The sequence below is a fragment of the Aegilops tauschii genome, chromosome 7 (genome assembly GCF_002575655.3).
Source record: "Aegilops tauschii subsp. strangulata cultivar AL8/78 chromosome 7, Aet v6.0, whole genome shotgun sequence".
NCBI lineage: Eukaryota > Viridiplantae > Streptophyta > Magnoliopsida > Poales > Poaceae > Aegilops > Aegilops tauschii.
This window is the reverse complement of record NC_053041.3, coordinates 31450240-31478081: the sequence shown is the minus strand read 5'-3', so window position 1 is coordinate 31478081 and position 27842 is coordinate 31450240. Positions and strand designations below refer to the sequence as shown.

General features: G+C 43.7%; 1 long non-coding RNA gene across 13 annotated transcripts; it reads left to right on the top strand.

The window, feature by feature from the left end:
• Positions 1–21783: 21783 nt before the first annotated feature.
• LOC109745564 (uncharacterized) lies at positions 21784–27589 on the top strand. 13 transcript variants are annotated; one of them, XR_012190121.1, is made up of 7 exons: positions 21823–22574; positions 22847–23028; positions 24382–24498; positions 24748–24853; positions 25892–25991; positions 26792–26920; positions 27121–27589. It is a non-coding gene; the product is annotated as an uncharacterized lncRNA (long non-coding RNA). The 13 variants fall into 13 exon arrangements; XR_012190117.1 differs by lacking the exon at positions 25892–25991 and adding an exon at positions 23458–23531 and having other exon boundaries at positions 24396–24498; XR_012190119.1 differs by lacking the exon at positions 25892–25991 and having other exon boundaries at positions 21784–22574; positions 24456–24498.
• Positions 27590–27842: the final 253 nt, after the last annotated feature.

Sequence of the window (27842 nt, the reverse complement as noted above, 5' to 3'; positions counted from 1 at the left end):
GTACCGCTTTGGTTGTTTTTCGCAGATGAAATTCACTAATCTGAAATTGTTTCAGAACGAATCCAAAATCATTTTAGTGGGTACTGGAATTATTCTAAGACCCACAGAAATATTTTCGGATTTAATGGACGCGAAAATTGTCTTCATGAATAGTGAAAACGCATTCTTGTTTGCTTTTCGCAGATCAAAATCACTAAACCGAAATTGTTTCGGAACGCGTTGAAAATTATTTTAGTGGGTACTGGAAATGTTCTGAGCCCACATAAATATTTTCAGTTCGAACGGACGCTGAAAAATGTCGTCATGAATAGTGAAAGTGCTTTTTGCTTGGCTTCTTGGAGAAGCCACCTTGAGGGCCTTTTGGTATTATCCCCTTGGCTTCTTGGAGAAGCCACCCGATTTTATGGGGTACCTTTCAAGTGTACCAAAAAGTTCTTTGTTAGTAAGGAATCAAATGTTGGAGAATTCATTTCTAATAGATACTCGAATGAAAAAATTCGACTTGGGCTTGGCCTATAAATAGGGGTCGAGGGGCTGCCTAAAGACACACTCTTTCTCACATACAAGTGCCATGAAATAGTTTCGTAGAACCGAAAGGCTGTCTGAGTTCCGGTGGGAACTAGTTCTGGACGGCGAAGCCCTGCCGGATAGATGACACCGTATGTGTGCAACCCCGTAGAGAGGTCGTAGTTTCGATCCTTTTGCCCGAGGGGCTCTTTTGAGAGTGCCTCCCGAAGGGTTGTCCAAGTGACGGTCTGAGTTCTGTGAGTCCTCCCGAAAGGCTGTCCGAGTGAGCGTCCGAGTTTTGAGGGTCCCCCCGAAGGGCTATCCGCGACACAGTCCGAGGGACTGTCCGACCGCCTCCCGGAGGGCTGTCCGTGGGGCGGATGAGGGTATGCATCCTCGCGGTTGGGAGGTTGTAAATCCTAGCTGCGGGGATCTGCACCACCGTTCGTCATCGACTCTATTTCCGCTGCGCTACGAGTCGGTAACGAAAAAGATCAAACCATGTATGCTGTCTCCATAGTGGTCCTGGGCTGGTGCGTAGGTCAGAAATTTTTTGTTTTCTGCCGCGTTACCCAACAGTGGATCAAGAGCCGTGCTATGCGTAGATGCAGGTTATGATCTAGAATACATGGAGATGTATGTGTATTGCATAATATAATTTTGGAGTAGATGAGATCTATTGCTGAAAATTATTTATGCGGGTGACAGATGAAATCTGTTACCCGACGTTCTTGTTGCTTAACTTGTGTTTGCTCAATCTCGAGACAAGATGGTGGAATTTGACAAAGTTCTGGCAATCCGTGATCCTGATTGATCATGGAAGTTGTCGTGGAATTGTCACAGCAGATGTCCTAGTGTCAGGACTTAGTCGTGAGGCCAACGCATCTATGTAGTAGCTTGAGAGGGGTAGAGCGGAATCGAGAGACGCAACACAAGACGAGGATTTAGACAGCTTCGAGCCCCAGGAAACATCATCCGGTAACAACCCTACATGCTCTTTGTGTCTAGCCCTAGAGATTGTTTCTTCTCGCTTGTCTCCTCCTCCTTTGGGGAGCCCTGCCCCCCCTTATATATGTTGAAGGGGCGGGTTACATGTGGAGTCCTATTAGGATTTGGACTAGTCTATCTCTAATACAAACCGGATACAAGTCCAGGTCTTAACTCCTTGTAAGACAAATATTTCTCACGCCTTTCCTTGTAAACCGGCCCACCATAGTATGAATCGGCCTTCATGAACCGCTCGTTGGGCCACCGGGTCTTGTCACTCCTCTGACCCGCCTGCCGGATTACCAATGAATCGTAAACCGCCAGGTCCAAACAGGTCGCCAGTGGATCGTCAATTCTCAGCCGGGTCTCAATTAAACTGCCAAGTCCGGCCGGGTTATACTTCCGGCCGGTTTACGCCGCGGGGTATATCCCCGACATTAGCCCCCAGTTTAATTTGGATTTATCCATGTTAAACTGATCCTGTAAAACAAACACAAGAACAAATTTGACAGATTACGCTCCGGGTTAAGAATTCTTGTAAACCGGCATCTGATCATCCTTAAGTCCTTGTCATTTCCTCCTTCTAGAAAATTCAGGTCAATAACCAGCTTCATACTCAAATTGCTGACGTTGGTTTCTCATAGAAAAATATTGTGAAGAATAATCCACTTGAGTCGGCTTCCAAAATGCCGGTTTAAGAAATATGGGTCTTGAAATACTAATCTGATATTCAGCCGGTTTGAAGATGTAAAACTTGCCGGTTTACTATTACCAAAATTGTCGGGTTATGAAAACTGATAATTTCGGGTCATGATTGTTTCCAACGCCGGTTCATGATTGTTGCCAACGCCGGTTCATGATTATTGATGACGCCGGGTTATGATTGTTGCAGACACCGGGTCATAATGATTGGTGATGCCGGGTCAATCTGGTTTGCTCAAAACTGAAAATCGAAAGATATTTCTCCCTTATATCCATTTTACCTGTAGCCCCCAAGTCTTGAACAGAACAAAGTGATGATTTGAGATTTGTTTCCATATAATTACTGCCACTTTGAAGAAATCCATGTTGTTCATCTCTAGTAAAAACTGAATACTCCATATATGTAGCCCCCAAGTACCGGGTTGTCATGCTTGCATCAACCTGGGACGTGTAATTGCTTATAAAACTTCAATCAGTGTAGCCCCCAAGGGCCGGGTTGTCATGCTTGCAGCAACCTGGGACTTGTAATTGCTTATAAAAACTTCAATCTGTGTATCCCCCAAGGGTCGGGTCATTATGCAATAATGAGCAGGGACTTTATAAATGTGATCATGTAGATTTGAACAATAACGTGTAGCCCCCAAGGGCCGACACAGTAAGATAATATTGAGCTGGTACTTTATATATACTTCTTTGAAAAGAACATCATATAATGTAACCCCCCACCATGGGGCTTGAACCCACGTCCACAAGGTTAAGAGCTTTGTGCTTTACCAACTGAGCAATGGACCTTTCAATATAATGGTTTTAAGACTTGTGTACCTTGAATTGTTGATAGGAGCAATTGGTAGCCCCCAAGGGCCGGCTCATTGTGATGTGATGAGTCGGGTCTTCAATAAGGCCAATAAAAAATGACTTTGCATTAGCCCCCAAGTGTCATGGTGCATGCTTGCAGCGACATGAGACTTGCATGTAATCTCAATTTGAATAATGTAGCCCCCAAGTGCCGGGTCGTAAGCCTGCAGCGACTCGGGACTATTCCTTCCATTGTAGAATAAATCATATCCTTTGATAAAATAATAGCCATTGCGCAAAAGCGACTTTGAAAACCTCAATAATACCGGTTATTAATAACCATAATAAAATCCAGCCATGTTGGCTATTCAAGATAATATAATCCAGTACGAAAACCTTATTCTTTCAATATCATAATGAAAATTCAGCTAAGTTTGGCTATTTGAATAATATAACCCAATGATTTCTAAGCGCATGATTCCAATGGCGCAATCCAAATATATACTGGCGACTTGTAGTCCAAAGCCAGGCCGTTTTAATAAGCACCGGATAATTTCTCATCATATACTGGCGACTTATCGTCTTAAAGCCAGGCCGGTTTAATAAACACCGGATAATTTATCATCATACTGGCGACATATTGTCGAAAGCCAGGCCGGGTTAATAAATGCCGGTGATTTATAACCATGCTTTATTCAACCTGTTTCTGCATACAAGTTTATAGTGTCCTGGCGGTTTACCGCCGGACGAGTCATAATGCCCAACATATAACCCGGGTTTATAACCAAGGCTGCATTTAAGAATAATCAAATATGGAATATATCATACCTGTGACATTGAATCACATCGTTGGTTTACCAACTTTTTGTAGTAAGGGTCATAACCCCAATCTTGAGTACTGATAACTCCTTCCATATTGTGTCGGTTTATGATAAAACCGTGCCAGGTTGTGATAAATACCGGATTAACCATATATAATACTGGCGACTTTTTTGTAGTCAAACCAGACCGGGCTGATGGTCTTCGGATTATAATTTGATCGTGTACTGACAACTTGTAGTTGACAGCCTAACCGGGTTGACAAACACCGGTTTGAAAACATCATGAATCTTATCAAAAGAAAGAGAAACTTAGCAAAAGGCAAAAAAAACCGTTGTAGTCGAGGCTTTTCACGGGCTGCCAGGCCCTAGATTCGACAGCAAAAAATCTCCAAACAACATTGTGAGCTATGCTCAGTGGGTGCCTATGTTTGAGCTGTTGGGTACGACCAAGCCCCCAAGTGATGTTGTGGCATTACGCCGATCAAGAGGTGTACCTATGGTTCGAATACGACCAAGCCCCCAAGTGATGCTGTGGCATTACGCCGATCAAGAGGTGTAGCTATGGTTCAGATACGACCAAGCCCCCAAGTGATGCTGTGGCATTGCGCCGATCGAGAGGTGTAGCTATGGTTCGCATACGACCAAGCCCCCAAGTGATGTTGTGGCATTGCGCCGATCGAGAGGTGTAGCTATGGTTCGGATACGACCAAGGCCCCAAGTGATGCTGTGGCATTGCGCCGATCAAGAGGTGTAGCTATGGTTCGGATACGACCAAGCCCCCAAGTGATCAATAATATGATAAGCCAATAAGGCAGGATACCCATGTTTGAACCGCGCATCATGGCAGCAGGTCCTCTTCGGCAACCTTTAACTTTTTGCAAGAGATAAATTCTTCTTGAACCGGGATTTTAAACCGAATATTGGGAGCTTCAAAGCTTTGTGGGAGACATCTTTCTCTTGAACCGGATTTTAGACCGGAATCTTCATTTTCAGCCGAAAATTTCCGATGGCATTTAAACACGAACTTGCGAGAGATTAATTCTTTTTGAACCGGACATTCTTAAACTGGCTTTGAGATCTTCAGAGCTTTGTGGGAGACAGATTTCTCTTGAACCGGATTGTAAACCGGATATTTGAGAGCTTCAGCGAGACTGACTTCCCTTGAACCGGACTTTAAACCGGAATCCTTTCTGACGACCCGAAACTTCTTCATTGAGCCGGGATTTTTTAACTGTCATATACTTTCTAACCGGAAATTTTCTGACGGCCTTTAAATTTTCATCAATATAACAGTAGCCTCCGGGACCGGGTTATCCTTCCCTCCATCGTCCTGGGGTTCTTAAATTTGTTGAATCTGGCAAGATTTGCTGGGTCATGTCATCGTAGCCCCCGAGTCTCAAAGGTGACTCGAGGAGTTAGCTTGAGACTCTCCATATTTGACCGTGTTATAAACCGGCATAACTTGTATATCTTTGGTGTTGATAGCACGATGTGAATCCACAGAAGGTTGAGGTGACTGCGGCGGGTTATAAATGATCCCGTACGAGCCGTGTCAGCAACTCGGCCAATGGTTCCTTCCAACTGGCGATTTGAAGTTAACCAAAACTGTAGTGGCGGCAACTTGTGCGCCTGCCCATTAAGCCATCCAGTATAAACGGCGTTTGATGATAATTCTGCCTCCATTTTGTTTGAAAGAAAACCGGGCTACCCAAGCTGTGACTTGCTCATACTCAATAAACAGCTCATGCAGACAGGTGCGGCCCGGTATGTTGATGTAGACCAGGCCGCGAGAGACGGACGACAAAGACGACGGCAGCATCAGAGGCAGCTTAGATGAATCGGCCGCGGCATTGTAAGCCAGTGCAGACGGGGAAAATTCGGCACCGGTGTTGTAAACCGGCATAGACGGGCGAGTTAATCGCAGGCGTGGTCCCGGCAAGCTGATGTAAACCGGGCCACAGGGACAGCGACTTGCTCACGTTCATTCACCGTGTAATGTGACACAGACGAAGACGTTGCCAGCCCGTGCTCCGTAACCACGTTTTATATTGAATAATTGTCCTGCATATCAAAATATACGGTCCAAAGTAATTGTTCTTTTGACAAAAAACAATGTGTCAAAAATAGACTTAGATAGATGTCACCTGATATGTTAGGCCGGAAATTATCCGCCATGGAGTTGATGGTCACCACGGTGAAGCTAAAACCAACCATGGATGAGTCACCCGAAGGAGCAAACGGATGAGTCGGCCGTAGCGTTGTAAGCTGGTGTGGACGAGCAAATTGTTTATAAAAACTTCAATCTGTGTAGCCCCCAAGGGTCAGGTCATTATGCAATAATGAGCAGGGACTTTATACTTGTGATCATGTAGATTTGAACAATAACGTGTAGCCCCCAAGGGCCGACTCAGTAAGATAATATTGAGCTGGTACTTTATATATACTTCTTTGAAAAGAACATCATATAATGTAACCCCCACCATGGGGCTTGAACCCACGTCCACAAGTTTAAGAGCTTTGTGCTTTACCAACTGAGCAATGGACCTTTCAATATAATGGTTTTAAGACTTGTGTACCTTGAATTGTTGACAGGAGCAATTGGTAGCCCCCAAGGGCCGGCTCATTATGATGTGATGAGTCGGGTCTTCAATAAGGCCAATAAAAAATGACTTTGCATTAGCCCCCAAGTGTCATGGTGCATGCGTGCAGCGACATGAGACTTGCATGTAATCTCAATTTGAATAATGTAGCCCCCAAGTGCCGGGTCGTAAGCCTGCAGCGACTCGGGACTATTCCTTCCATTGTAGAATAAATCATATCCTTTGATAAAATAATAGCCATTGCGCTAAAGCGACTTTGAAAACCTCAATAATACCGGTTATTAATAACGATAATAAAATCCAGCCATGTTGGCTATTCAAGATAATATAATCCGGTATGAAAACCTTATTCATTCAATATCATAATGAAAATTCAGCCAAGTTTGGCTATTTGAATAATATAACCCAATGATTTATAAGCGCATGATTCCAATGGCGCAATCCAAATATATACTGGCGACTTATAGTCCAAAGCCAGGCCGTTTTAATAAGCACCGGATAATTTCTCATCATATACTGGCGACTTATCGTCTTAAAGCCAGGCCGGTTTAATAAACACCGGATAATTTATCATCATACTGGCGACATATGGTCGAAAGCCAGGCCGGGTTAATAAATGCCGGTGATTTATAATCATGCTTTATTCAACCTGTTTCTGCATACAAGTTTATAGTGTCCTGGCGGTTTACCGCCGGACGGGTCATAATGCCCAACATATAACCCGGGTTTATAACCAAGGCTGCATTTAAGAATAATCAAATATGGAATATATCATACCTGCGACATTGAATCACATCGTTGGTTTACCAACTTTTTGTAGTAAGGGTCATAACCCCAATCTTGAGTACCGATAACTCCTTCCATATTGTGCCGGTTTATGATAAAACCGTGTCGGGTTGTGATAAACACCAGATTAACCATATATAATACTGGCGACTTGTAGTCAAACCAGACCGGGCTGATAGTCTTCGGATTATAACTTGATCGTGTACTGACAACTTGTAGTTGACAGCCTAACCGGGTTGACAAACACCGGTTTGAAAACATCATGAATCTTATCAAAAGAAAGAGAAACTTAGCAAAAGGCAAATAAAACCGTTGTAGTCGAGGCTTTTCACGGGCTGCCAGGACCTAGATTCGACAGCAAAAAATCTCCAAACAAGATTGTGATCTATGCTCAGTGGGTGCCTATGTTTGAGCTGTTGTTTTACAACACTCTCTTTGGCCCCGGATTGATGTGGCTTTGAGCCGATCAAGAGGTGTGACCGTGGTTCGGATACGACCAAGCCCCCAAGTCATGTTGTGGCATTGCGCCGATCAAGAGGTATAGCTATGGTTCGGGTACGACCAAGCCCCCAAGTGATGCTGTGGCAGTACGCCGATCAAGAGGTGTAGCTATGGTTCGAATACGACCAAGCCCCCAAGTGATGTTGTGGCATTACGCCGATCAAGAGGTGTAGCTATGGTTCGAATACGACCAAGCCCCCAAGTGATGTTGTGGCATTACGCCGATCAAGAGGTGTAGCTATGGTTCAGATACGACCAAGCCCCCAAGTGATGCTGTGGCATTGCGTCGATCGAGAGGTGTAGCTATGGTTCGGATACGAACAAGCCCCCAAGTGATGTTGTGGCATTGCGCCGATCAAGAGGTGTAGCTATGGTTTGGATACGACCAAGCCCCCAAGTGATCAATAATATGATAAGCCAATAAGGAAGGATACCCATGTTTGAACCGCGCATCATGGCAGCAGGTCCTCTTCGGCAACCTTTAACTTTTTGCAAGAGATAAATTCTTCTTGAACCGGGATTTTAAACCGAATATTGGGAGCTTCAAAGCTTTGTGGGAGACATCTTTCTCTTGAACCAGATTTTAGACCGGAATCTTCATTTTCATCCGGAAATTTCCAATGGCATTTAAACACGAACTTGCGAGAGATTAATTCTTTTTGAACCGGACATTCTTAAACCGGCTTTGAGATCTGCAGAGCTTTGTGGGAGACAGATTTCTCTTGAACCGGATTGTAAACAGGATATTTGAGAGCTTCGGCGGGACTGACTTCCCTTGAACCGGATTTTAAACTGGAATCCTTTCTGACGACCCGAAACTTCTTCATTGAGCCGGGATTTTGTAACTGTCATATACTTTCTAAGCCGGAAATTTTCTGACGGCCTTTAAATTTTCATCAATATAACAGTAGCCTCCGGGACCGGGTTATCCTTCCCTCCATCGTCCTAGGGTTCTTAAATTTGTTGAAACTGGCAAGATTTGCTGAGTCATGTCATCGTAGCCCCCGAGTCTCAAAGGTGACTCGAGGAGTTAGCTTGAGACACTCCATATTTGACCGTGTTATAAACCGGCATAACTTGTATATCTTTGGTGTTGATAGCACGATGTGAATCCACAGAAGGTTGAGGTGACTGCGGCGGGTTATAAATGATCCCGTACGAGCCGTGTCAGCAACTCGGCCAATGGTCCCTTCCAACTGGAGATTTGAAGTTAACCAAAACTGTAGTGGCGGCAACTTGTGCGCGTTCCCATTAAGCCATCCCATATAAATGGCGTTTGATGATAATTTTGCCTCCATTTTGTTTGAAAGAAAACTGGGCTACCCAAGCTGTGACTTGCTCATACTCAATAAACAGCTCATGCAGACAGGTGCGGCCCGGTATGTTGATGTAGACCAGGCCGCGAGAGACGGACGACAAAGACGACGGCAGCATCAGAGGCAGCTTAGATGAATCGGCCGCGGCATTGTAAGCCAGTGCAGACGGGGAAAATTCGGCACCGGTGTTGTAAACCGGCACAGATGGGCGAGTTAATCGCAGGCGTGGTCCCGGCAAGCTAATGTAAACCGGGCCACAGGGACGGCGACTTGCTCACGTTCATTCACCGTGTAATGTGACACGGACGAACACGTTGCCAGCGCGTGCTCCGTAACCACGTTTTATAATGAATAATTGTCCTGCATATCAAAATATACGGTCCAAAGTAATTGTTCTTTTGACAAAAAACAATGTGTCAAAAATAGACTTAGATAGATGTCACCTGATATGTTAGGCCGGAAATTATCCGCCATGGAGTTGATGGTCACCACGGTGAAGCTAAAACCAACCACGGATGAGTCACCCGAAGGAGCAAACGGATGAGTCGGCCGTAGCGTTGTAAGCTGGTGCGGACGAGCAAATTGTTCTCCGTGTTGTAAACCGGCGTGGATGCGTAAACCGGCCGCGAGGACGGACGGGCGGTTCGTCCGTGGTGTTGTAAGGCGGTGCGGACGGGCGAGTCGGCCGGCGCGTTGATGTAAACCGGACCGCGATACGCGTGTCCGTGAAGCTTCGCGGCACAGCCGAACATGCCTCCGCGGTATAATACCACCCCTTTTTCTTTTAATAGCCGTCCTGCATAAAAATATTACAGGCCAGAGTAACTGTTGTCGGATGAATTAAAATGTACTGATAAAATACATTGGAGGGATAACACCTGATTCGCCCGGACAACAGATGCGTCGACGGTGGTATTGTAAGCTGGTGTGACGGGGAGAGTCGGCATCGGTGTTGTAAACCGGTGCGGACAGATGAGTCAGTCGTGGATGCGGACAGTTTAGTCGGCGCGGGTACGGTCGAATGAACCGACTGCAGGTGCGGTCCCGATGAGTTGATGTAGACCGGACCGCATGGACGGCGACTTCGGGCGCTTACATTGATCACGGCAGTATGGACAAATACCAGTGCAAAATGATGACACTGATTTTGAGCGGTCTCAGTGTATATTTTTGCTGCGTACTGTCATTTGATTTTTGATGTAACGGCTTGTCCCTTGTGACCATGTGATAGCTTTCTTGGAGGTTTCGCTGGCAGTATACTCTCAACCGGGATCTGGAAGTTTGTGCAAACAAAACACTTTAACTTGAATAGACAGCTTGCGGTTTTGATGGATGTGAGTACACTTCTGCCTTCGTCTGTACTACTGTGTGTAGCACTTTGTTTCTTGGATTTAACTGATCTCCACATCAGGAAAAAATAGCAGCAGCAGTAGCTTGTTGCCTCGGGACACGAAGTCTAGGAACTGCGGACGTGCTGCCATGGGAAACTTGGAACAACAGCTGCACCCTCATAATATATCTGCGGCTAAGTGAGTTATGATCTGATGGTCTGCGAGGCACACAGCCTGCCGTACTCCTGCCGGTCTCCGTGATTTGATCGATTGTCTTTGAATCGCCCGATGGGAGTGGTGGTTTGACTTTTTGTTGACTGCCCTTCACATATGGAAGCAATTGCCATCATCATCGTCGAGATTTCTTTTTCCATCAGCTTACAACTTGACGGATCACCAAAAGCTGCCACAACCAAAATTTTTGTCTCGGACTCGGCAGATCTTCATGGCGCTCGTAGCAGCCGCTTAGCCCGCAACCCTAAAATCTTCCAAATCTTAATTTCGTATGCGCTGTTCCGACTGCTGGTTGACAACGTATATCCTTCTGAAACTGACTTTCTTCATCCGGAAAATCATGAACTTCTCGATCCTTGAGAAAAGATCCCATCAAGAACTCATCACCACCGTGCGCATGCCCCACGGTGGGCGCCAACTGTCGTGGAATTGTCACGGCAGATGTCCTAGTCTCAGGACTTAATCGTGAGGCCAACGCATCTATGTAGTAGCTTGAGAGGGGTTGAGCGGAATCGAGAGACGCAACACAAGACGAGGATTTAGACAGCTTCGGGCCCCGGGAAACATCATCCGGTAACAACCCTACATGTTGTTTGAGGCTAGGTCTCATTATGATCACGAGGGAGTCGCCGGTAAACCGGCTCTTTGTGTCTAGCCCTAGAGATTGTTTCTTCTCGCTTGTCTCCTCCTCCTTTGGGGAGCCCTGCCCCTCCTTATATATGTTGAAGGGGCGGGTTACATGTGGAGTCCTATTAGGATTAGGACTAGTCTATCTCTAATACAAACCGGATACAAGTCCAGGTCTTAATTCCGTGTAAGACAAATATTCCTCACGCCTTTCCTTGTAAACCGGTCCACCATAGTATGAATCGGCCTTCATGAACCGCCCATTGGGCCACCGGGTCTTGTCGCTCCTCTGACCCGCCTGCCGGATTACCAATGAACCGTAAACCGCCAGGTCCAAACAGGTCGCCAGTGGATCATCAATTCTCAGCCGGGTCTCAAGTAAACCGCCAAGTCCGGCCGGGTTATACTTCCGGCCGGTTTACGCCGTGGGGTATATCCCCGACAGAAGTGCTATCGGTTTTTTTGGTTCTACTGTAGTCAAAGGAAAGATGAAATTCGTAGATGAAAGGGCATTGCAGATATGATCTGCACAGGGGTCATGCGTATGACGAAGTTTAGTATGGAGCTAGAGATTTAATTATCTCGTGTTTTATACACCCCGAAGATGTTAATCTAGCAACTTGAATAATCATACTTGGTGATAAAACGTTGGCAGCTGCGGTTTAAGTCGAAACCTTAGAAGCCACGAAAAACAAGTTTTTGCATGAACCGATTAGAAACGTCTAACTTGGTTTTGCAGGAGGATTTGCATGTGCATGTGATGTGTTATAGCAATGCTCATATTCAATTTGATTATGTATGAGATGACTATATGATGTAATTAACATGACCTGCGTGTCATGATTCGGCATGATGGCTGGAGCCATATGATTGCACTTTAATGACCTGCGTGTCAACCTTAAGTAATGCATTTATTTTATCCGCTATGGAGAGAGAGATATTATCTGGTGCATCGACAAGGTGGTAGCAATCTTCGCGAAGGTGAACACCGACGCGAATGCCGAAGACGAAGAAATACTTGACTTCTCCATCAGAAGAGGCTATACCATATCATGCTATTATGAATTGCCTGAGATGTTTATCCCTCTTGATGCACCCTTCTTGATTGCGCGGTAGTCGCTTTTATTAGGGTGATCTCTCAAAGAAAAAATATCAAGTAGTTAGTGTTCACCCAAGTGTAGCACCCTCACGACACCTAACTTTTCGGGGTATCGCAGGATCTCCCTGGGTACGAATGATTAGGGAAGTGTGAGGCGGGTGAGTTGAGACCTCGCAGCAAGATCACTTGGTTGTCTTGACGTTATGGAAGGATCTCCCTGAGCTCGGAACACGTGGACATCACAACCATCTTAAAACAAAACATGAAAAATCTTAGAAAAACTTATCTCGAAAAAAGTCTCCCTACCATTTAAAAAAATTCTTAAATTTTTTTTCTCATCATGACCAACCAGCATGCGCCACATGGCATAGCTGGTTGGCCACCATTCTAGTGCCTCTTAATGGGTTTAACTAGTGGCTGGGGCGCGCCCTTGGCGCGCCTCCTATGCGGTCCTTTGCGCGCTTGCCTTGGTGGTGCAGTTGTTTATGGTTCGTAGTCCTCTTGAATTCGTTTTAACAACTTATTATATTGGTGGTCCATCAGTGCATGTCAGAGACAGGAAGAGCAAACAAACAATTCCAACTCACTGCTTGTTGCCTACTCCTACCGTGTTGCCCTGCAACTGCACCTGCTATCTTTGACTTCTTCTCTTTAGTTCAGGGATTAGTCTGTAATTTACATTTTCAGTCAAAATATGATTAACACTATCTTATTCATAATCCCATGATGTAACTATGCAAGATTCTAGTCAATATTAAGGAATCTCTTCGGAATGAAACATCATTCAGTTTATTCTTACATAAGTCCAGGTTGCCACTACTGAACTTGTAATCTTGAGAGCGTCCTGGATCACCACAGTTACTGCAAATGATGCCAATTGGAAAATTCTTGTCAGCATAAAGCACCAAACTTATACATGTATTGCATTGTACATGAAAAAATGATTAAGACAGTGGTAATGTAGCATGCTCTTCATCAGCTCCTTCACCTTCTAAATCTTTCCTTCAAACCCATTTGCAGATCTGAAGTAAATATATGTGCAGAAATCAGTCATCAACAAAAATGGAATAAAGATCTATAAACTTTGGGTACTATTTTTGTTATAAAACTGAAGAGCAAATTCTTGGCATCTACATCATACAAAAGGGAAATACTTGCTGAGTTCTTAACCATTTGTACGGGCAAAAAAATAATGTTCTCAGTGATGGCCTATGTTATTTTCTTCCTGATGAATATCAAAATGAACATGTATTAATGCATCCACGTTGCTCTAAAATATTATCATACTTATCTATGAACCTATATTTAACTGATGGGAATCAACTTGATGTATTATAGTTTCAGCTAGCAAGAGAACATTCATATTCAAACTAACAAGCTCTCAAGGCGACATGCACCCAAACAGTTCCTAGAACTCAACTGAGGTGGGTGAGGAAATTAAACAGCCACCCAACCCCTACAACACCACTGCCATGTTCCCGGTTAGTGAAAATATTACATTCTAATCATCATAGCCTTCAAGCTTGTATAAATTATTATTTTTAGCATAGATGAAATTAATATGTAGAATCAACTTAGGTGTACAAATTACCTCGTGAGCTTGGTTTGTCTCAAGCAAATCATGCGGAAACGATTCAAAATCAATAAGCTCCAGTTGTCCTTCATTAAAACTGAGAAGTCAAAAAATAGCTATTGGGTACTGATAATATATCTCATAGCCATGGATGATATCATGTTGTAACTGAAAACATGAAACCTACACAGATTATTGGGTACTCAATGCGCACTCTCCTAGATCCAAAGCAGATGGCGAACATCTCCTTAAATTCATAGTCGGCAAAATCCAGTGTGTGCCACACCCACGAATTATCTCTCCCAGCATGCTACTGCATCTTCTTCGTTGCCACAACAACACACCAAATATCGAGATGTAAGAAAAGCCCAGCTATCTAATATGCAAATCAAAATCACATGCACATCACCGCAACACATAAATGTTGTGATAGTTTGAATTTTCATTTTTAGCACGGAATGGTAGTTCTGAATGCTTTGTGTATTTTTAAGCTAGGAGTGCACAGTACACACCATATCCTTGAGCTAAAGCTTGATTCTTGGTAGAACTGTATCCCGCTGTTTATATACAGAAGCAACCAATCAAATCTCTCACTATGAACAACTTTTTCTTTTCTTTTAGCTTTATTAGGAGGCTCATCAAACATCAAAAAATTCTCGTTACCAATGTACCCATCAGAAATAGAAAGGCCAACAAAATTCTGGTCAACGGCAATACATTTTTTTTTCAAATGGAGGATGACCCCCGGCCTCTGCATCTAGGAGATGCATACGGCCACTTTATTAATTATTTTCGAGGACCTTACAAAGTATTACAGACAATATTCTTGAATCCACCATCTCGGCAACATATACCGCTACTCTTATCCATATGATGAAGGGATGCTAGTTGGTCCACTACCCAAACCACTCACCTAAACCTAACATCAAAAGCCGGAAGCCCGAGCCGAGCCACATACCGGGTCTGGGGCACAATCCGGTCAGACACACTCTTGTGTCGTCGCAGCCATCTTCCACAGGTCCGTCTTCAGAATATATTGAGTCTTCTACCTTGTGTAGGCCACTCCGCCATCGACGTCACCATGACGCCAGACAGCTACCTCCTCCCGCGCGAGTCCATCTCCGCGCATCGGGCGGCGAGCCTCCACAGCGCCATGCCGCCGATCTTCGCCGCCATCAATGAGTGAGATGAAGTACCGCTCCACCACGGCATGTACAAAGTGAGGAAGGGCGAGGTCCCCATCGGAGACACGGCCGGCAGAGAAGCACCGCAGCCACGAGACACTGCCCGGAGCTGCGACGCGGTAGATCAGACGGGCCGCCACCAGGAACCAGACAAGCTCGCCATACACACCCAGCATCCCCATGCCCAAGTCGGCGCCTTCAAGAAGGTGACAACGCTGTGGCGCCGCCGCCGCCGCTTAGCCACCGGGGCTAGGGTTTTCACCCGGGCGCAGGGGAAGGGGGGAGGCAGGGGAGGTTTAGCCTCGGCGCCGCCACCAAGGAGGGAATGGCATCCGGGACGCCATCGACGCCGTGACCGCCACCGGCGGCCAAGGGCTTCCCCCGGCCAAGCACCCTGCCGCCACCTCCGAACCAGCCACAACATCAGCAGGCGCGTGCACGCCGGAGATCCAGGCCGGCCGAAGGTCATGCATCATGAGCGGACCAGATCGCCTCCGATCTGACGAGGGGAGCCTGGGGCCTCCCCGCACCATGACCAGCGCCCACCGGGACCTCGCTGCCCACACAGCCGAGGGGATCCGGCCTACCTCACCGACGAGCACTCCCCGCCGGCGGAGGAGCGCCGTCCGCACCAGCGAGGCCGCCGCCTCAGATCCGGGCCCTCACCACTGAAAGGGAGCGGCCAGAGGCCTCGCCGCCGCCCTCACAAGCAGCCGCGCGGGGGCCCCGGCGACCGCCTCCGGCAGCGGCGAGGAGGAGGGGAGGGGGAGAAGGCGGCGCGAGGGAACCCTAGATCGCGCCCGAGTCGCCCTCGGGAGAGTGACGCGGGGGGAGAGGGGGGAATACATAAATTAGTCATCCGACAAAAGACTGTTTCCTTTAAGAGAAAAAGGCAATTCAAAAGTATGAAAAGAAATAAATGAGATGGATTTAATCTCGAATGCCAATAATTATTCTTACGCAAGCAAAACTACTTTTTGTTTGAAGCAAAATTGTGGGCATGCTGAAACTTATCATACTACTAAGTTACCGACTAACCCAACTAATTTACGTGTCAGAGCAAGAGAACTAACTTAAATAAGAGACATATTTGATGACCGAAGACTATGCTGATGAAATGCATCTGTAACTGAATATGCAGGAAAAAGATAAATATGTCAAAGCAATAAGCATTAGTGATCACATCTAAATACCAAGATACTGATATCATGCATGGTGGCACATAGCCAACCTCAGGTCAACATGGTTCCATGGAAGCCATTTTGCTTTCAAGATGGAGACAAAGCAATCTGACAATTTGTATAAGAAATAAAAGGTAATGTAAACAATAGAACAAAAAGTTTAGGTCCAAAAAGTAAGAAAACAACGAACGACAAACCATTATCAGATAAATCAAACAATGAAAAAGAAACCATCATGGTGGGCAAGGCAGTCTATTGTCAAGCACCGATTGGCCAACACCAACCAAGATTTGTTTTTACTTCAACGGCGCCCAGCAGCCCCAATAAGAGATGGCAGAGGATACTCGACTTGAACGGTTAAGAAGGTATTGTAAGCAGACTTGCAGAGTACTGGGACGATTCCATCCATTGCCAAAGAAGGTTATACGGATCATCGCTATGTTGCACTTGATAAGGACCTGAGCCGGATGAAGAAACCGCATGATACCCTGCACATTGAGTACCCCAGAGATATTGTAAATCCATCTGTGGTGTAGCAAGGCCTTCTTAATCGTGGGACCATTAGCAATCATGATCCGACAACCGCCTAACTGCTGGAGCCAACTCAGTAATGGACTGACCATCGATCCAACAATCAGTCCAAAACTTTGCGCTCTCACCATCTTCTGCAGATCCTTAATGCTGAGATCACCCAGCTCAATCGGCTTGCAATATCCCACCATGCTACAGTGCAGTTACCACCTGGCCTCGTGGTGCCCTTTCCAAAAGAAATTGTGTTTTGACTCGCTACAACATGATATGTATATTAACAAGTTGAATCTAGAAACGATATAGAAAGGCAAAAGGATCTAGAAAGTACCACATATATTGCAACAGGAGACAAGCGAGCATTCAGTAAATAAAATTGGGCCAAGAATTCTCTTCACTTTCTCAACTGGAGCCACGATACAGTGAGTACTTGCTGATACAACAACTACTCAACTGTTTAGGCCCGACAGAAGAAGCGACATGAAGAATCGGCACTTCATAATTTGTTCTAGTAGTGACAACGGAAAACATAATCAATCGCCCTCCATAAAAATCCCGAATATATAATCTTCAATGTAATGACAAAACAACGTGCTATTTTACATAGTGTCACAAACTCCTTAACATTAGTTCCAGTCTGGGTGCGGAGAAATGTATTATCATGAACTGAATCCATGCTACCCAGGATCTACAAAGACATTGAAGCAAACGCTGCAGAATTCCTCACCAATCCATGTCTACCTATAGCATTTTAGCGCCAACAGCAATGTATCTAGTAAAATATTTATTGAAACGTATCAAGAGCTCTGTACATCACCATGTTCTATGTAGAAAGATAACAGGCAGGTCAATGATTCAAAAATAATAACACTAAGAGTACAACAAATATGTACTACTAATCTGAAGTGCATCCAAAGAGTATCACCTATTCAGCCATAAAGTACCAAACCTAATCCTGAATGACCTATTGCTGGTGGATTTTCCTTATTGGCAGTATGTACTCCATATTCGATTACCCCTCACTGTACTTGAGATGAAAATTTGTACCATAAAACGACATACGAGGGTCTAACGGCCTTTCAAATTTAAACAACCAGTACTGAGGAGTAATCCCTGGTCGAACAGGTCAGTCACTGAACTAAGAACTTGAGAATTTTGATGACTAGGCTGATTATACCTTAACCAAACCTATGTACAGCATTCCTAAGAAACTACTGCAACAAGGTCATTGCGATGGTTCCTACTGATGTAGTTCCTGCTAAACACCTTCTGTTACTATCAGATAGTTTCATTATGCTATCACACCTACAAACTTAATCACTGATTTGTAGGAGTATTAACAGAGAAGAAGATTATTGAAAATACTTGGTTCCCTATTTGATCTCTACAGGACAAAGGCCTGAAGTCAAAACCACGTACACAGTATAATCCCAGTGGTTCTATTTTGTGATCGCAAATCAAACTGGATACATTAATATGAGAAACAGAGAAATGGCACTATTACTCCATCAAGCAATTAGACAAGACGGTCAAATGAAAATAAGTAAAAGATAATTAGCATGCTCTTGTATAAGTCACCATATATGTGAAGGGAAAATGTCAAACTCCAATTAATATTAAGAGAAAATGGTGAAAAAAGAACATATGATGCAATGCAATCTGTCAAACGCCTTGTGAGCAGAGTAGAATGAGATGGAGGGGTCAGTAAGTGGCTTGACCTGCACAGTGGTGCGACAGGCAAACAACTTCATCTGTGATGCTATATGCCATAGCAACCATCAATGATTTACAATGAAACTGCAAACTTTCCTCACCTGCTCCTGCGTGTTTGTCTTCTTCACATCAGCAGCTGGCCTTGCCCCCCTGACATCACCACCCCGCACCACCTCCTAGAGATCTGATAGTCTGTGGGTGACCTACATACAAGCACCAACAACATCAAGAATCAATATCCAGTATTTCCACCACCTACCCATCCAACAATCAAGAACCAAGCAACCCAGTCAAGAACTCTGCAGCGGCAACGACCTTATAGGACGACGGAGTAACCCAAGATGAGCCACCGCCACTGCTATGATAACATACTCCTTTTACCGCCCTCCATCCCCAACCTGAAATGACGACCCTAAAAATATCAATATAATCTTCTAAAGAAAATATGGAAGTGGCAGACACAAATGACTTTATCCCAGCACTCAGCTTGGCAAAGATAATTAATATATTTCTCCGAGAATCCTGGTCCGAATAAATGATCAGGCATGTATCCTAGTTGAATACCCTCTACACTTATATACTGGAGATTTACCTGATTGGATTTTGCAAAAGAAGAGTCTACATGGAAGAAATTCACGTCAGGGTGAGTGTGTTTTATATCACAGTCAACCTGCTCGATCATCTCTGAATACTAACAAAAGATATAAATATTGGAGTGATGCAAAATGGTAAAATGACTCGCGCGTATGGCCGTACACTCGACACCATATGCATTTGGAAACACTAGTCGTCAACCCGTGCACCTGCACGGGCTAGCAGTTTGAAGACCATAAAGTTGTATTTGATGTTTGTGAAAATGCGATCATATAATTTTTGAAATGTTGGTACTAAAAATGTTTAATTGGTCCATGGAAGGATAATAAAGAAACATATACATTTACAAAATTGTTTCATGGTGATACATTCTCATGTAAATTGTTTTATCTGTTAGATCCCTCAGTCTGATTTGAATATTGTTATCCGATGTAACTGAATATATTCTCAGTACTATATAAAGTGATGCATTTCTCTTTTATGTGATGTATTTATCTTGTATTTTTATTGGACATATACAGATGCATGCATACCTAGAGCATATTTCAGTCATATCTAACTTTGACATTGCTAAGTTTTGGCCAACTGATACTGGTCTAGAAATGTGTCAAGGCTAACAAAAGCCAGGACATAATTATGGGAAAAAAGAAAAATATATATTATAAGCTTGATGTAAATATATAAACATTATAGTGTGGAAAATCACAATTGCATGTGGTGTAAATTCAAATACATACCTCACAGTTCGTGCCCTTCATTAAACTGAATCTATGTACTACTTTTTACTTCCATCAATAATATGTATATGAAATGTAAGACATGGGTAATGTTGTATACATATGCATGTGATTGGACCATTAGATAATCTACATAGATAGGTGTGTTGTATGTTTTTTCCAATGTGATGCTTTATTTGCGAACTTGAGATTAGAAGGCATTTTCGTACAGTAACATGATATACAGTGAAGGGATTCTAGCATTAGTAACAAATCATCGTTAAGCGATCAATGGGAATATGATGAATATGATAGGCCAGACATAAGATAAGAAACTGCTAAGTGCATGAATATGATGAATAAGTACACGCATGCATATATGTCAGGCATCAATGGGAATCATGTGACGAATTACGTGATTGAGATGACTCATGTGAGATATCATGTAAACAAACTGACTGTGTAAACAACCATTAGTCCATCACGAACTTGTGTTTCTGTCTGTTCCTACCACCAAACATCTTCCCGTAGAAACGCCAGTTTTGAAACTGGTGTTGTAGACGACTGGCACTGACAACGATCATTGATATATCTCGATCAGGGGATCGAGCACCTCTCAACATCCAACATGTAAAATTCCAACGGAGTACTAGGAATTGTAACATCAAGTGTTAATTTTACATGTTATATGTTGAGAGGTGCTCGATCTGTATGTTTTTTCTTGGATTTGTTCACCAAGAAAAAACTTAGACGTTGCATGTGCATGTGGCGTTAAAAACAAACACACCAATCTAGGCAGCCTGCATTTGCATGACGGATACATGGTGGCTTATATCATTATTGCTCATTCACTTGCATCTATATGCTGCTAAATTAATGATACGCAGGATTTAAGGATACCTGCAGGGCGAGATGCTGCTGCTAGCTTGCCATTACAGGAGCGTGAGCGCGTGCTGCCTCTGGCCTTGCTGCCGAGGAAGCTTCCGTCTGATGTGAAAGCGGAAGAGGAGGTGGAGGATGAGTGCAGATACATCGTTAGATGAACCACAGCCTAGCAATAGCCACAAATACGATATCCTTGCGAATCTGGTGACACCCACACTGACCGTTGTAGCCGCTGGAATGATCATAAAATTAATATTAACATGGCCGATCATTAGCTCTCTCGGTGGGTTTCTACTTACTGTTCTTTGATATTGTGTATTTTCTTGATCCTTCTCGAGTCCAGCAGCACGTCCACTGCTACCTCCTCATACATGTTTCTCGCCGCCTGGCCGTGTACAGCACGATCAACACACAGACTCCCGTTCACCTCAAGGGACATAGCCTCGGCAAGAACTTTAGCAGATCAGAAAGAAGAACAGTATCAGCTCCAGATCCGCGACTGCGCAAGCACGGTCTCTCTTTTTAGATGGGAAAGACTGCAATACAAAACCTTCTTCCTGCGATGACTGGCGAGGGAAGCTCCACATCTGTGCGGCACCTGGCGTTGTGGTTCGACAACAGCCACGGCCAACAACTAAGACAGTAGGGTTTAAGGGAAGGAGAAGGCAGCAATGGCTTTTTTCAATCTATACAGTTTTTTTTTCTGTACGTAATCTGGTTGGAGAGGCCGTACTAGCCATCAACATGTTCGTGGAAAAAAAATTGGTTTGAGAAAACGTGGAATATTTCTCTCCACCTCGATTGTGGATTTTTTTTTCCTTGTTTCTCATAAACTTCATGGAGTTTTCATCGGTGGATGCTTATTTTTGTTTCCACCATCGGTGGATGTGACAAATCCTTTTTTACTGGACCATGGAGTCTCTACTCCTAATGTCTCAGTTGGTAGTCTCCGTTCCGGGTTTATTTTCGTCCCACCACTTTCGTCCGGTTTTTTTTCGTCCGGTTTAATTTCGTTGGTTATTTTTCGTCGAGTTATTTTCCGTCTCACCTCTCTGTCTCCGACCGATTTTTTTATCATTCAGCCCGCACCCACGAGACGCTCCTCTCCTCCCTCTCCTATGCGCTCGATCCCCTCTCACGCCTAGGGTTCGTAGAGGTTGCGCCGCCACCGCTCGGCTCGGCCTCCTCCTTCCCTTCCCACCCCCACCTCCAGCCACACCCGTCCGACCACCTGCCGGATCCCGCGCCGCCACGCCTGCATCGCTCCGGTCTTCTCCCACAACTCGCGCATCGCAACGGCGCTCGCGCCCGCGCGGTCTCCTCCATGACCTGTCTCCCTTGCGGCGGCGGCGGCACACATGACGCATCCGACGGCGAGCTCCACAGGTCAACGCATCCTCTCTTCTCTCCCATGGAAGTCCCTCCCCTCTCACATCTCTCTCTCTCTGTCTGCGAGCGGTGGCGGCCGGCTGCGCGACAGGTCGATCTGGTCACGCCTTCCCACCATCGACCTCGCTGTCATTGAAGCACGCCACCATGCCGCCGCTCTTCTGTCTCTCCCTGCTCGCCTCCCGCGGCCAAGGAGCGCCCCAACCTCGCCATGTCGCTCGTGTGGCTCCCATGGTGCCGCCCCGCATAGCTCCTTGCTGAGCGCTGCAGGTCATGATGCCCGCCGATTTGATCTGCACAGCCACTCAATCCTCGGAACTCCCGATCGACGGCAACTCGACCGGGGGCTGGGGTGAGAAGACTTCGACAATGCAGACGAGGAAGATCACGTCGTGGACGATTGCCTCAGCTAGGGTCCTTTGTTGTCATGGCACCGTTGACCCTGTGCTGCGGGCCGGCGAGGTCGTTGAACTTGCCGAAGGCATCACCAAGCTTCTATCTCTAGGTTAGATTCAGGCACCTGTAATCTATGTGCATCATATTGCTCATCGTTAGTTCGGTTGTGCCATTCGTTTCGATTACTGTATGCCTGAACACCTAGCTTAATTAGAGCTCACAACCGCAGTAATCATCCATTTATGCTGCTTAAACAGTTTCTCATGTGCTCTCTAATTTAGTGCATACACATTTTGACTGAGTGGCGGAGATATAGAGAAATTGTTTGATTTTTGTGCAACATGACTCTGATGATTATTTTTTGTTACCTTTCCTATTTAGATCTGCACCAATCCTTGTCAGAAAATTGAGAAGTCATGGCATAGTCAAATCTGAACAAGCCGTGTGGAGCTTCGCCATGAGTCTGCGCATGAATTTGGGAATGGACGGATGTCACTCCGAAGAAGTCAGAGAATATTTTCAATGCGCAGCAGGACAAGAGAAAAGAAGAGAAGCAAAGAGAGGTGGGTTATCGCTCCTACATTGCTTACATGAACATCTTGATTTTTTAGAAAGAAGGCATAGACCCGACATTAAATTAATGACACCCTGAAAAATAGAAAAGGCAAAAGAAACACGATACAAGGTACATGGTGCTGTAGGACCAGCTTACAAGACATGAAACAAACCATGCAATATAAAAATATAACAGAGTGGATTTTCTACTCCCAGATGCACCTACACCATCCATGAACAGTAAATTCAAAAGAAAATGAAAAACAGAATAAAAAAATATGAAATTTTGGGACATGAAATTAGATCAAAAGTTTTAGCATCTTGCAAATTTTTCACCACGAAATAACATTCATGGTGAAAAATGAGGCGTAAGTAGATTCACTCATTTTGCTTCGTAAGTAGTCCATATTGAATTCTATATAAAGACTTCTATTTAGGAACGGAGGGAGTACAAAAGAAACGCCTCTTGATCGTCGAAGTCCTCAGCCACGAAGCGAAACACCAATGAGGCGTAAGTAGATGATGAACACATAGCAAGCACTGCGCAGGAGTGAGATCACGTCAAGCAATATTGATTTGTTTGATTTGATGAATATTCTACCATTTGAAATAAATCTGAATGTTATTGTTTATTATTCTTATGGAGTGTTTGGCAGTGTGAGCATGTAGTATAAGAGTACCTTATCCGTTCAGCGGGGTGCTCCAACTTTTGATGCTGGCGAAGCTTTTGCAATGATGGCTGCATCCTCCATCATTTGTTAGTCTCCGTTGGAGGTTTAATTAAACTGAAGTAAATATGCTAGATTCTTTTGTCAAATAAAAACATGACTGCCTATTTTGCTTGTCAGGACCAAGATCTCTAGCTATCAATGAAATTTTCATAGTAGTTTTTGTTGCCTTTGTGTAACCCTGATAACAGCTTCTTGGAAGGTTCAGATGTGTGGCAAAGGATTTCAATTTTCCTGTTTACACAAAGGAAACTCGAGGAAGGTTCAGATTTCTCATGCTTGGTTCTGTGCTCTCAGGGTTACATAGACAAAAATGCCTCCTATTTACACAAAGGCAACTCGAGGAAGGTCCAGATTTCTCATGACTGCTTCTTCGGCATTTCATGCCTGTGCCATCTTATTAGAAAATGTAGTTTGTTTTATAGCTGATGATGCTTGATGCTTTTATCGATTAGTAAATGCTCAGCTTTAGCTCATAAACTACATGGCAAAAGCAAATTCCGATGGGTCTGATGCAAATAATTTTCATCTTTAGACATGCCTTTAGTTGATTATTTAATCCTTTTATAAGAATCTATTTAGCTTTGTATTGTTGCAGTTTCATTATATATCCACTTACCAATGCATCTAAAGATTCAACAATGTAGAATCCAGCATCAGTCTTGGGACTACAAATTGTTTCTTCATTCCTCCGTGTTGCACTGTAGGTGATAAGGGGTCGAGGTCGTATGTTCGTCTGGCATCAATACAGTAATACACTTCACTTTCCTTTTCCTTTTCCCTTTTTCTGTTCTTGCATTTATTTCTTCTTCGCGGACCTCTCTGTCTACTGCTTTAATATGGTTCTGATTGGTGCCCTGCGTTCCAAGATATATGGATTTTTGTCGAGGTAGTCATCACATAAGTAAAATGCTATCAACCTCTCAATTTCTGAATGGATTTGTTAAATTGCCTTTCTCTTCTTGGATCACATACCTGATTTGTTTGTTGTCCTTGAAGCAAATACCATGACATGAGCTTGAAGATTTCAAAGATACAGAAGGTTGACAGAAAGAGGATACACTGATTTCAGCTGCGGACATTGAGCTGAGTCTCTCCCTAATAGGTAACTCACCTTTCAACATATTCATTGCAGAAGCAGAAACAATGGGATACCTGACCTGCATACTTGCATTCTGACATGTTTTAGCTCGTGCCGTAAAATTGGAATGATGTCCATGCTGTTAACCTCTACAACTTACCCACACTTCAGATAACCCAAGGTCTGGAACCCCAACAATTTTAGTACGTAGCAAATGTAACTTCTTCTCTAACAAAAATAATAATGAGAGGCATGTTACAGTTAGTTTTACCCTGAGAATTGATCATCATTCTGTAACCTTAAGACAAACATATAACTTGTGACATATTCATGCAGATGTGTGCTTTGCAAATCGACTGACCTTTTTTGTCTTCTGTGAATAGATGTTGAATGCTAATATAAATCTGCAATATGTCTCAGCAAAAATGTGGACTTCATAATTTGTCTTTCAATGGTGCATAGTTCAATTTTGTCTTCCTAATTTATACAGTATCAGCTCATATGCCGATTTATCTCATAAATAAGTATTCACTCTTACAACACCACCATGCATGTTTTCTACACTTCTGCAGCAGACCATCTTTCAATTTTGATTTGCATAACCATGCATATATAGTGTATTGAAGCAGCAAATGGCATTTACCGTGCTGCTAAAATAAGAATCAAAATTGAAGAGTGTATTGAACCAGTGGGAGAAGTTAATGTTCCACGGAATTGCTAATCCCGTCTCCAAGGTTTAATGTTTGTTATTGACCTAAGAGAAAATGGGTTCTGCATCTCTGATGTGATGTATTTCTAACAAACAGTGGCAAAATGCACGGGTAATTACTCTTATATAGTTTGATGCTTGAAAAGTTGTAGAGTCGGCGCCTCTCTTTGAAGTGTACATGATGTAATAAGAACAAAAAATAAAGAAGCATCTTGAGTACCATGCCCAGATACAGTGTTAATGCCCACAGCTCTATTTTGTTCCATTAGAAATACAATTATATTTTGTTACATTCAGGTAGTGTTATATCATGCACGTGTATTACAGGTGTTTCTCTCTACTTTGTGCTCCAGATTTGTTTCCCTACAATATGGCAGATTAATGTATATTCTTCTGAAGTCATAGTACATTCATGGTCTGTATATATGTTTGTATGCTGCAAACCTGAGTCCGGTAGGCAGCGGCTGATTTCTTCATTTGCTATCTTTATATTCTTCAAAGCAATTTAATTTCTTATCTTGCACCTGTGATGAACCTACAATCTAGAGCACAAGGAAACTATAGATAATTTGTTCTATTGCCTCTGTGAACTTAAGTTATGGCTTTTAAAAGTATTTAAACACCATGTCTTTTATATGGATGTCTACCTTTTCCAAAAGAATTGATATTCTATTTGGTGTAATTCAGGAACAACTGAGCTATCAAACATAATATGGGATGCAAAAATAGAAGTGTATGAGCATGTAGTGTAAAATTCGGGAGATTAGGGGAATGTATTGACAAGTGACAATCGTATTTCCTTGCGTCCTCAATGCTGCTTCCTTAGCTCACATAGCAGTTCTTTTAATACGTACCGTACTCGATTTGATTGGCAGGCTTCAGGTAATTTGTGTTTGTGTGGTAACATCAGCGGACCTGTACTGCTACGAATTACATCACGGACTATGTGCTACTTTATTAATTGTAGTTTCTTTGTTCAGTTAGTTCTCTGGAAAAAACCACTTCATCTCCCGATGTATATGTTTTTTTTGTGAATTCCCGATGTATATGTTTAATACTAATCTTCCAAAGATTGTTGTAAGAAATAACTATATTTACTATCTTATCTCATCAGTGGGCTAATTCTATAAAAGAACTAATAAGGAGATTTCTTAGCTGTACTGTATATGTTTGGAGCAGTGAGATAATTTTATCCTATATGATTTTCTTTCTCTTGCCTTTCCTGATTTCGTTTTCCCCTCCATTTTCTTCAGGTTTCAAAGTTTGGCCGCAGCTAGCTTGATTTGGAGACATTTCCTGTTAGGAGTTAAACTTTGGTTTGGAGGCATCGAGCTTTGGCTGTAACTAGCTTTGTTACTTGGTATACCTCTGTCAGCATTCAGGTAAACACTATCTACCACATTGTTTAATATGGGGTTTACTCTGGTGCCACGTGTACTATATTGCTAGATTTAACTTTAATCTATGAGTTGGTTCGTATCTATTTCGGCATAAATGTTTCGTCATACTAGGATTTAATTGGTGATCTTACTTTTGTTGCCTTTTGGTGACTATGAAATATATTGCATTTTCATGGAAGCAGGAGCCGGGTAGTTGTTGAGCGGGTTGTGGGAGAGGCGGTCGGCGAGCGCGGGCTAGACGGGAAGGTGATGCTTGCGATGGCGACCATGCCGGCGGGCAGGCAAGGTCGATTGTGTCCATCATGGTGTTTCAGAGGGAGAGCGAGGCATCTGCCATCGCGCATCTGAAGAAGTCGATGCTCGGGGCGAGGTTGACCACCGTGGCCGGCATGAAAGCGGACGGACTTAAAGGCCGGTGACAGGTTTGCCGTCGTCACACCGTCTCTCAACTTGGCGGAGAGGCGAAAGGAGAGCTGTGGCACCATGAACACCTCGACGCCTGTTGCTGTGACCACGACCAGGCCATTGTGTTTGTAATAAAGATACTAATTGTATACATATCCCCCAGCTTCAAAAACATTAGATAAATATCCAACTTATTATTGAAAAATCTTGATTCAAGATAAATGGAACCTTTCCTATATACAATAAGCTTATTATTTGAAGGTTGCATTGATTGTGCTATTATTGCTGAAATAAGAGGCTTACGTGAATTTGTCAATCTTTGTATACCTTGTAATAGTGATTGTCAATCTTTATGTAGCTTGTAATATTGACTGTCAATCTTTGTGTACCTTATAATAGTGACACATGGATGCGTGAAGTTGACTGGTACTCCCTCCGTAAAGAAATATAAGAGCGTTTAGATTCACTACTTTAATGATCGAAACACTCTTATATTTCT